Source organism: Periplaneta americana, chromosome 11 (genome assembly GCF_040183065.1).
Source record: "Periplaneta americana isolate PAMFEO1 chromosome 11, P.americana_PAMFEO1_priV1, whole genome shotgun sequence".
NCBI classification, from domain to species: domain Eukaryota; kingdom Metazoa; phylum Arthropoda; class Insecta; order Blattodea; family Blattidae; genus Periplaneta; species Periplaneta americana.
Window position 1 is genome coordinate 68,363,551 of NC_091127.1, and position 12,062 is coordinate 68,375,612.

The following is a 12,062-nucleotide window of genomic DNA, read 5'->3' on the forward strand; positions in this document are numbered from 1 at the left end:
GAATAAGCAGACTGTTGGATTAAGAAAACAATGGTGCACAAACTTCAAACGGAACGTATAGCTCCTTTCTGTTTGATATTATCTATAGTGTCTGTAAAACAAAAGTACTAACACCAATTTCTTAGTACAGCAATTGTGTTTTAATCGTTAATTACAAAATAAAGAGTTAAAGGTACGTTTTCCTCGGTGCGACTATTGCGATGATCGTCCAACGATAGTCGTTGAGCACTATTTCTTTGTATTTTCTATGGAGCTGTTTTCCTCCGAGCGACTGCTGCGACTCTAGAAAATACAAAGAAATAGTGCTCAACGATTATCGTTGCACGATCATCGTTGGACGATCATCGCAACAGTCGCACCGAGGAAAACATACCTTAAGAAGGAATATTCACATAAATTCCATAGTAGTACAACTATACTGTGCTAAGTGGATGAAACACATCATTCATAAAGAAAGTGATATCCCCCCCCCAAAAAAAGAGATTGAGTAGGACATGATAAGTTGGCATTGATACTCATGATATTTTTAACCTTATAAAATTAATCAATAAGCTAATCAAAACAATATTATAGTACAAAGTAAAGTTACCTAGGTACTGTATATGTTTTAGTAACTAATATTCCATAACAAAACTCTTATCACATGCTTCTAACGTGATATTGGTGAGCAACTTCCTATTATGAGAATATTAAATTATTTTCTCAAAACCTACTGAAGCTATAGAGCTGACATTTTTACAACCCATGGTCACGTATCTTTTTCTTATCATTTAACAGTAGTTGCTTTGTTAATTCATTTATTTACAACCATTTTCCATGCGAATATTTTCAAAATTTGTAATAGTCTATCTTCAGTAATACGTATGCTATTTACGGTATATTATATTTACGAAAACAATTGTTTTAGTACCTGTAAGGCTACTAAATAAATAGGCCTATATCCGAAAATATTCCTTTTGAATAAAAGAACACACTTGCAAAAATGTGCAATAAAAATAAAACTTACATTCTTAAAATGCACTTATACTTCTCAGATAAATATAAAAATTAACATGGATACAGTTTTAATAAGTTCTCTTCCCTTTATCCATTGAATCAGTGCTGGGCATCCCTGTAAACAGGGTGTTTCAGAAATACGGGGCATAATTTCAGGTATGTATTTCCCACATGTAGACAATCAAAATAGTTCATTACAACATGTGTCCGGAAATGATTTTTTTCCGAGTTATGGCCTTCACAACATTGAAATTCACCGGAACGTTTTTCTTTCCGCAGGTCGTTGCCGTCAAAGGAGACAGTAAGAGGGCACTCTGACAGTTCATTCATAGGCGAAGGTTACATTCAGTGTTGTGTAGGCGTTAGACTATGCGAAATGTATTCAAATCAAGAGCTGGCAGAGATACACTTCATGTACGATAAGGCAGACGGCAATGCTGCGCTGGCTCGTCGTTTGTACCAGGAGAGGTACCCACAGCGACAATGTCTAGATCGGAACACATTTGTACGTCTCCATTACCGTCTGTGCGAGTATGGAAAATTTAACTCTCCTGGTTTGAGAAGGGGACGACCAAGATCTACAACTCCAGAAGTACAGGAGGAGATTCTGGAGGCTGTGAACGTGACTCCTTCTATCAGCACACGAAGAGTAGCGTTGCAAGTCAATGTTCCTCATACGACTGTCTGGAGACTATTGAAAGAGTATCAATTGTATCCTTATCATTTGCAACGTGTACAGGCCCTGTCACCAGCAGATTACCCTGCACGAGTTAGGTTCTGTCAGTGCTTCTTGCAGCAGTGTGGTGTAAATCCGAACTTTCCTGCCTTAGTATTATTTACAGATGAAGCACAGTTCACACGAGATGACATAACAAATTTCCACAATCAGCATGTATGGGCGTATGAAAACCCACGTGCAACTGTTCCATCTCATCACCAGGTGCGGTTCTCCCTCAACATGTGGGTCGGTATCATTGGTGATCGATTAGTTGGACCCCATGTACTTGTAAACAGACTTACGGGGCAGGCATACACAAACTTCCTGAAAAACACCATACTTCATGTTTTAGAAAACACTCCACTGATCAATCGTCAGCACATTTACTTCTTGCATGATGGCGCTCCTGCACACTTTAGTCGTACGGCTCGCCGGTACTTGGATCGAACGAAGGTTTCCTGATCGATGGATAGGTAGAGGTGGCCCAATTGCTTGGCCTCCACGCTCACCTGATCTGAACCCTCTCGATTTCTACTTGTGGGACCATTTAAAATCATTGGTTTATTCGTCTCCGGTGCCTGATTTTGAATCCCTTCTGATTCGAATTGTGGCTTGTTCTGAGGACGTACGCAATACTCCTGGAGTTTGGGATCGTGTTCGCAGGTCAATGAGACATCGATGTGAGGTCTGTATTCAAGCAGGAGGTGGACATTTTGAACATCTTCTGTAATGACAACGACCTGCGGAAAGAAAAACGTTCCGGTGAATTTCAATGTTGTGAAGGCTATAACTCGGAAATGAAGCATTTCCGGACACATGTTGTAATGAACTATTTTGATTGTCTACATGTGGGAAATGCATATCTGAAATTATGCTCCGTATTTTTGAAACAACCTGTATAGCTCTACCAAGCGGCATATACTATCTCTTTCGTCTGTCTCTTTCCTTTCCTGGCTCTCCTGAGCTCTAAAGAGCGCGCTTGTGCCTATGGGCATCAATTGACATGACTGGTCTATGCTAATGAATACGACAAAGCCACTTTAAATTATTTTCCAAATACTATTATAATTAAGAAATATATAGAAATATGTAAAATATACATATTTTGGTCATTGGATAGGAGGGGCCTACTTTTATGTAGTGTGTCGTTTTTCCGCCAACTTAACTACTACTTGTTTTCATTGTGTATTTAATTGGTTTTAATGCTGTTTTTTATTTTTATTAAGCGTCAGTGGGGTTTTGAGAGCGAGTGCGTACAAGCGAGGAGTTGGGGAGAGGGAGGTAGCACCCCCAATAAACATAAAATTACATTCCGAATTAGATTGAGATATGGCTAATACATTACTTTCTTAGTTAGACCATAGAACTGAAGTGGGATCGAATCTCAGCTAAGTCAGAGGTAAATGCAATATGTAAATAATTGAAATGTATAATATAACAATTACCCTTAAGAGAAAATAGTTTATGGGAAGCTCAAGTAATTTCACTCAATTTTTATTGTATTCTTTGATCCAGGAAAAATACTCTTTCTTATAAAAGGTAATTCACGAGGATTTACCGTCCTTAACGAAGCTTATTTCCGAAGACATTCTGAGCAAAAAATGTCCTATAAACATGGGATCCTATTCTCAATATTTACAGAGTTACGTTTCGTTATTGGAACGCATTGCTGTGAACGCGTGATCTTGGTCAGCGTGCAGTCAGCAGCCAGCGCGAGCACTGCGGAAATCAAAGACAGCCATATGCAGTTACGTAGAGCGACGAGTGCCGTTCACAAGCGTGCGGCCAAGTGTACTCAAGCGGACGGGGATATTTTTTAAAGTGTGTTGTAAACTTTCCAAGACTGTAAATTAGGATGCAAACTTGAACTGCAAATAATTAAGTCGGTGGAAGTGGTGTGATTTGTAATAATTGTTGTGATAAGTGCGTTAGAATAATGCAAATTTCTAGTTAAAAATAGAAAAAGATGTCTGTACGAAGCAACTAAGGAGGTCACAGCACATTTTTAGCTTCATAATACTTGCCAATTAAAGAAATAATACTTCTGAATGGTTCATTTTCTATTTGTATTATTCTTTTATCTTCAAACTAAAGAAAAAGCGTATTTTACAAACAATTTTAAGTTAGTGTAACTGAAAATATTGAGAATAGGAGCTATGTTTATATGACATTTTTTTCTGAAAATATTTTCAGAATAAAGGACGACAAATCCTCTTGAATCACCCTGTAAATTACCATGGCTTACTGAAGTACTGTGCCTTCCATATTAAACTTCATTAAACTTAATTTAGTATTAAACTCCCTCATAAATTCGACGATTTTCACTTTTACAATCATCTGAAACTTCTCGTGTACTAGTTTTGTCTATCCTTAGTCTATGATATGACTCTGGACTCATCTCGTTAACATTATCATCTTAATCTCACTCAGACGCTAGATAACTAGAGCAATTGATTAAGCGTCGAAAAATAAACAACTTAAAAATGTAATATACAAAGTCGTGATAATATAATATAGTATACACAGACATAAGAGTAACAAAGAAAACACACAAACTGGTATTAATATTTAACAGAATTAAGAAGGACTAAAGTACAATCTCCATGAACTCTAAACATTTCTTTATTGAATAGGAGAGGTTATCTTTAAGCCATCTATGCAAAGTTTTCTTAAACAAGTTAAGAGATACTAAATCAATTACAAAAGCAGGAATTTGTTACAGGTATTTATACCTAAGAACTGGTAATGGTTCATTGTTTTTCTTAAGTCTGCATATTTAAGTATTAATCTCATAACTATTATGAAAATCCAATTTGGGAGATAATAAAAGATTTTGAGCATAAATAGACAATGTATAGATTTATAAATGAATCATGGTTAAAATTCTGAAATTGGCGAAAAAAAAGATTTACAATGAGTCCCGATAGGTACATTAGTCATTTTCTGAAGTAATGAAATATCATTCATACGAAAACTGTTTTCTCACCCTATGATCCCATAACTTAAAAAAGAAGCGAGGTGCATACTCTAATGAATGTTCAGGAAAGGACGACAAAACTTGTCATTAAACAAGTACCCTACTGGACCCTAAGTTAAAAGACCATGAATAAATATTCCCAAAAATCTGATATCAATGTATCACCACAGTCTAGTAATACAAACACAAAGCTCAATACGTAGGGAATATGCATCCATAGATAGTTGCTAACCACTAGGATCGCTACTATCTCCTCATTACAGACAATACGAAATAGTACCGACATAGTCTGTTGTTCCTAATATCCTCAACAACTCAAGCTTCGTGACTGTATATACTAAACTGTGGTATCACGATCTGATAAATAACAGAACTGTCAATTCACTTTCCATATTTTAATGGTATAGAGATTAGAGAGTTGAATTTGATAAACTGTTATGAGATAGTCTATAGCCAGTGACGTGATTTTTTGGTATTAACTATGTATACTCCGCGAAATATGAGCAAAACTTAATTGTACGCATGGAAAATGTAAACTCCTTAATGAGAGTCCAAAGTTAAGTAAAATATCCGCGAAGTTTTGCGAAATTAATAGAAATACGCGAAATAACTTCATAATCACTATACTTTCAATAAAAAACAAATTTTATGAAGAATTCGCATGAAAAACATCCCTTTCTTCCAAATAAAACCTGAACGTTTTCTTCATTATAAAATATATACATTAATATATCTGCTTATTTCATCGTTCAGCATTACATGCATGTGACATCTGGCAACTATGTATGCATTGTTGTAGGGACTACCTCCAGGGAGCAGTGCAAACAGACAAAAGATCATTTCTCTTTCGCGCAACAACTATCTTCGTGAGATCAAGAAGGCGGTGCAGTCACTCTTTAAGAGTCGAATGAAATTGAATTTAATTAATGATGCAAACAATTTTCTGTTAGTTTAAAAGGTATTGTTTCCATAATAATTAAAAAATATATATATAATTTTATGCCTTTTTAAGTTGCCTTAGGGTGTTAAATATGCGCGAAATTTCTTGTTTCTTAAGGTATATTCACCGAAATTAAACATTTTAATCACCGAAATAAGGGTAAAATAATCATCATAAAATCGCACATCTAAGTACAAGCCTATCTCTGCCTTCAGGGTTGCCGAGATTTATATTTGCTTGTTACACGGAACGTGTGGTGGAAGAAAGCGGTTGTTGATTCATGCGATTGATTATCAAGACACGTCCCAATTAAATCTCATAATTAGTGTTCCAAACTTGTTGTGATTACTGAGTCGGTATGGTTTTCCTTAGAACAATTTCCGTTCTGCTTAGTTTCTGTTCCGCCAATATTCTGATGCAATAAGCCTTTCTTTTTCTCAGTTCCAATTACCAATACACAGCGTTCCGCTCAATTTCCGCTCCGCAAAGATTTCAATTATCAAAAATAAATGACATTGCGCTCACGTTCTGAAAGGTTCAATTTCCAATAACCACAAGTTTTATCCAGCTGACGTTTTCTTACGAAGCTTTTCAGTTCTATTCTACTTCTTATCAAGTTTGTTGCAGCTGGCAAGCTTTCTCTTTCGATTTGCAACCAAATGCTGTTAGATCTCAAACTATGTCTCGTGGTAATGGGTAATAAATTTGCATCGAAAAATGACAGAGATAATTTCACAACGTTCATCTCTACCCGCCTCATAAACTTTCCGTATCTGATCCATTCTATTTCTTAACGGCAAAAGAAAAAACTTAGAATTACCCACTTCGAGGACGGATTTTGTTCAGCCTTAATCGAATTGTTCTCTACGTTGGAGATTCCAGTTCATATCTCGGCGTTTAATAATTGTGAATTGTGATGGAAATAGGCTATTTTTTATCATTCCTCTTCCATCCCAAAGAGAGTGTCGTTACTTCTAAATGAAAGTCCCGATTATCTATTTCCTCAAAGATACTCGTTCTCAGACTAGTGCAGACCTGCAGAACTGTCGCTCCTCAGAGAGATTGCTTTACTACTCCTCCTTACCCCACCCACTTTTTCTACCAGTGCGGTCATACGTTCTAGTTACGCTCGGCTGCTTTAACATTTATTCTCGCGGCGGCAGGTATACAAAACGCTATCAAGAATTACAAATGAACAGATAATAAAATTCTTAGGAACATACCTTTAGCAAATAAGACAAAAATGAATGAGGGAAATAAATAAGTTAAAAGACATGTAAAATAAATTTTAAAATATATGTGTGCATATAATGTAAGAAGGTATACCTATGTATATATCGTCCTATTACTAGTAAAGCCGGTTAAGTCCACTTTTTTGTGTAAAATAAGTTACGTACAGTTACCCTGAAAAAGAATGAGACGATTCTTGGTCGTCGGAAGTTAAAGTTCTACAGCGCGGTTCACTCGATATCGACGTAGGTATATATAACATGACAAATAGTACTAGAATTGTTACAAGGACCACAACAAGGACACGGACCAGAATAAGGATCACGAAGAAGACTGCCATTTAAGGCCAGGATTTCACAACATAGCTCGAGTCACAAAATATCATTGCTTCTCTGTACCGAATGGCAAATGCCTGCTAAGGGATCTACATTCTGGACTGCTGCTGTCACTGTCTTGTCTCGTTAGCTCATATAGTAGCGTGTCGGTTCCACTGTAAAATCGAAACGTCTCGTGTTCGATTCCAGGTAAAGCTTTTTTTTTATTGAGGTGTAATTAATTTGTTCAGAGTTCCTCGACTGTCTAAATTGTCAAAAATATGGAATAATTTATGCCCAATTTCTGGGTCTTACAAGTGGGCTGAACCTCGTCAAAAAAAATCTTACTTGGAAGTTAAAAGTATTCTTCCTCAAACAAAAATCATAAGAAACAAAAAGAGACCTGTTAACTTAATATCTTGTCCACATGCCATCAGCTTCTATTACAGCTCTAAGTCGATCCGGCATGGATGTCACGAGATTGTGAAATAAGTTCTGATCTCCGGCGAGATCTTCCCAGGTGTCAACAACTTGATCCCACAATTCGTCTCGATTTTGAGGGCTTCGGTGGGCATAGGTGGCTATCCTTCTCTTTTTCAATTCCGCCCATAAATTTTTGATGACATTCAAATCAGGTGACTTCGGAGGCCAATTAATGATTTCGATCTCGGGTCTACTTTGAAACCCTCTTTGAATGCTTGCGGCATAGTGCACGGGATGGTTATCCTGTTGGAACAGCAATGCTCCTTCGGGAAAACGTTCTAGGGGCGGAAGGAAGGAATATATTTTCCAGAATGTGCTCGTAAGTTCCCGTATTAAACCGGCCATCGATGCGTTCTATAACGCCAGGTCCATCGTAAGACATCCACCCTAACACGATATCACAGTCTATATCCAGTCACGAAGCTTGAGTTTTGAGGGTGCTAGAAACAATAGACTGTGACGGTACTATTTTTCATTGACTGTAATGAGGCGATATTAGCGATCCTAGTGGTGAGCAACAATTTAATGTTTGCATATTTACTACGTATTGAGCTTCGCGACTGTATATACTAGACTGTGACAATATGCTAAAGCGCCCCGATCTTTCACGTCGGTGCACATAGCGCTGATCATGTGGGAGACCATCCTCACGATAGACACGGACAGGACTTTCGTAATCACTCGAGATGGTTGTTTCGTCGGAGAAAATTACATTTCTCCAATCGAAATCCACTCGATTGGTAACGAAGGCAAGACGGTCGACAGCTTGTGCTTCCCCCAATATTTCCATTTGCGCAGCCCTCCGGCTCCTAATACCGCGGTTTCTCAACCTGCTGATCACAGTCTGTGAAGAACCGGGAAAGTTAGATGCTGCTCTTATTTCGTTAGCAGTCCGAAAGGGGTCCTGTCGAACTTCCTCGAATAAGAGAGCATCCTCTTCCAATGAAGAAATCCGGGGACGCCCAGGAATAGGCGATTTTCGACCTCCCCTGAATTTTGGTAACGACGAACCCACCTCTCGGCTGTACTTCCAGAAACACCGACCAAACGGCCAGCAGATCTAGCCCCATATCCAGCCTCAACTAGAGCTATAACTTGCTGTCTCATGTCACGTCGGTTCGCCATTAAGATGAGAAATGAGGGATGATGATAATACTTTAGTGTAGACAATGACTATTTAACGTGATATAGAATTATTGAAATAAGGGTCATCTTGCACAGTAAGAGTTAATAAATCAACTCTAACTTAAATATTTAAATAACAGGATATAACAGGAAGTGCAATCGTTGCGAAGCTAATCAAATTAAATCTAATTACATTAAGTAAACAAACCCCAAGTTATGACACCACATTGCTACAGCTAAATTGTAGGTTATTAACATAAGCATTGAATAGGTCTGTGCTTATGTGTTGGACGACAAAACGAAACATCGAAAAGTTCGAATCTTGCCGAGGAATGTAACTTCTTGCTTTTTATAATGTAAATCAGACTTCTAACTACAATCATTCATATTTCTTAATATTTATAGCCAACATTGAATTTGTAAAGAAAAGACTTTAGAAATCTCATATGGAATTTGTGATCTGTAGTGACATAGACATAGATTATCTCTCGGAACTTTTCCGCAAAAGTAAATTAAATTCACTCCTTGAAACTGGAAATCTTAATCTTAGACTCATTTCCCCACCAGCATACAAGCTGAAGTAGCACAGCCATTGATAAAAGTTTTGTACACTGAATTAGACTGAATTCCTATTCGGCAGCACCTATAATCAATGGCTTGTATGAACATGACAAACAAACCCTGTTTCCAATGTTACTGAACAATTTCAAAATATTAATTTAAAAACTAAAAAAGGGTCGTAAATGCTGTATCTAGTGATTATTTAAATTTATGTCTACAAAATGAATCTTGGAAAAACGTATATGTTACTGGTACTACTGATATTAAGAGTAAATGTATTGTATTTTTCACTTCATTTCAGAATCACTTCAGTGGATGTTCTCCACTCAATGTTGTGAAAAAATTCAAAAGTAAAATCATGTAGATAATGCAGGGACTTAAAAATCTCATGTATTAAAAAGAAGAATCTATATGTAATGAGCTGCAATGTAACTATCCTCATATGCTTAAATACTACAAGAAGTACAGTGTAATTTATCAAAAATTATGAAAGAGGGAAATAGAACACATTTGATTACAAAAGCACAAAATCCAGATAATGCAATTAAGGCGATTCGGAATATTATTAAAGTTAAACTTGTAGATATCATAAGAAAATATTTTTTTCATTAAAATTAGTGATTATAAAGTAGAGGATGCCAAATCTATTGCAAATTCTTTTAACGTCTTACAGTATATAGTACGAAATATTATTGACAACTTAAACATTCAAGATTTTGCAAAAGATGCTACAATTAGTTACTTAACACATGCATTTAATAGTTAGTATTAATATTTGTAATTAATCAATAACTGCAACAGTGCTTATACATTCAATCATAACATGAATTAAATTGAATGCACATTCAATTAAACACGTAGATAAAATAGTTAAAATCAACTGAAGGGGTGAGAATGAAATAATCCAAAGCCACACTTTTAACAAAAATTGTTTTGTGCGAGTGCATTTATTACATATATGGGAAAGCTACTAATAAAATATTGTAATAATTACTCAACAAATGACATGGCCTAAACCTTTGTAATCGTTTGTCTGTGTGGCTTAGGAATATATTTTTAATTTTATTATGTTAGTTTTTAATATATATATATATATATATATATATATATATATATATATATATATATATATACACACACATTTACATTGTATGTGTGTGTATAAATACATTCATTAGATTAACGTTTATAATATTATAACTTGTAATTTCTGTGATCATTAACACTTAATCTGAGGACTTTGTAAAACTCTATTTCAATGTTATTTAGAAAAAAAATCGTTGATATAGACAAAGAATCGAACTCGCTCTCTTCTACACAACACGCAGAGATCTTAGCGTCTGAGCTATTGCAACGACACGAAAGCTTTACTTTCTGTGCGGAGTGTCGATCTAGTCATGAAGGTCCATTGTCGATTTAACTACACGATTTACGTATATATTTATCTCTTATTTACGTAATATTATCATATTTTTTTTTTCAGTTTTTCAAGTGAATTCCGGAACGATGCTAGTAACAAACCAAATAGCTTGAATCCAAGTAACTCAATATCCGTTATCTTGTGTATCAATGCTCTGGTCTCTGATCATGCGCAGTGTTTTACATCTGAGACTTAGGAATATTCAATCGTCTCATTCCTTTTCAGGGATACTGTACATTCCCCGACTTTTGTTTCCTTGCTCTGTATTCCACTAAAACGAAATAAGTCCGAAATTTTGCATGCAGGCAACAAATCAATTACTTTATTTGAAGAATTTATTATGATTTTACTTTCTTACTTACTGGCTTTTAAGAAACCCGGAGGTTCATTGCCGCCCTCACATAAGCCCGCCATTGGTCCCTATCCTGAGCAAGATTAGTCCAGTCTCTATCTTCATATCCCACCTCTCTCAAATCCATTTTAATATTATCTTCCCATCTACGTCTCGGTCTCCCCAAAAGTCTTTTCCCCTCTGGCCGCCCAACTAACACTTTATATGCATTTCTGGATTCGCCCATACGTGCTACATGCCCTACCCATCTCAAACATCTGGATTTTATGTTCCTAATTATGTCAGGTGAAGTATACAATGCGTGCACCTCTGCCTTGTGTAACTTTCTCCATTCTCCTGTAACTTCATCCCTCTTAGCCCCAAATATTTTCCTAAGAACCTTATTCTCAAACACCCTTAATCTCTGTTCCTCTCTCAAAGTGAGAGTCCAAGTTTCACAGCCATACAGAACAACCGGTAATACAACTGTTTTATTAATTCTAACTTTCAGGTTTTTAGATAGCAGACTAGATGACAAAACCTTCTCAACCGAATAATAACAGGCATTTCCCATTTTTTCATGCATTAATAAAGTTTTAATTCCTGTTTTTACAAAACTTGCATTACTGGTCTTAACAGGGTTTACTAGCAATAGGACGATAATTAAATTGTACGTTGATAAATGAATAATAGCTATATGACCGGTTGTCAGTGCTGTCATTCAACATTGTAACGCACTCCAGCCAAATAAATATAAATAAATAAATAAAAAGTAGTTAAATTAATAAATAAATATATAAATAAATACACAATACGCGTACTGCAGTTTAAAGAGAACTGGAACATGGCAAAATCTAAACCGGTGAAGAAATACTACTTCCAAAGTAAATGGGAATATAATTATTTTGTTGTTAAAGAAGACGAAAGAATTGCTCGTTTACTGTGTCCCATCCAACTTATTTCTACT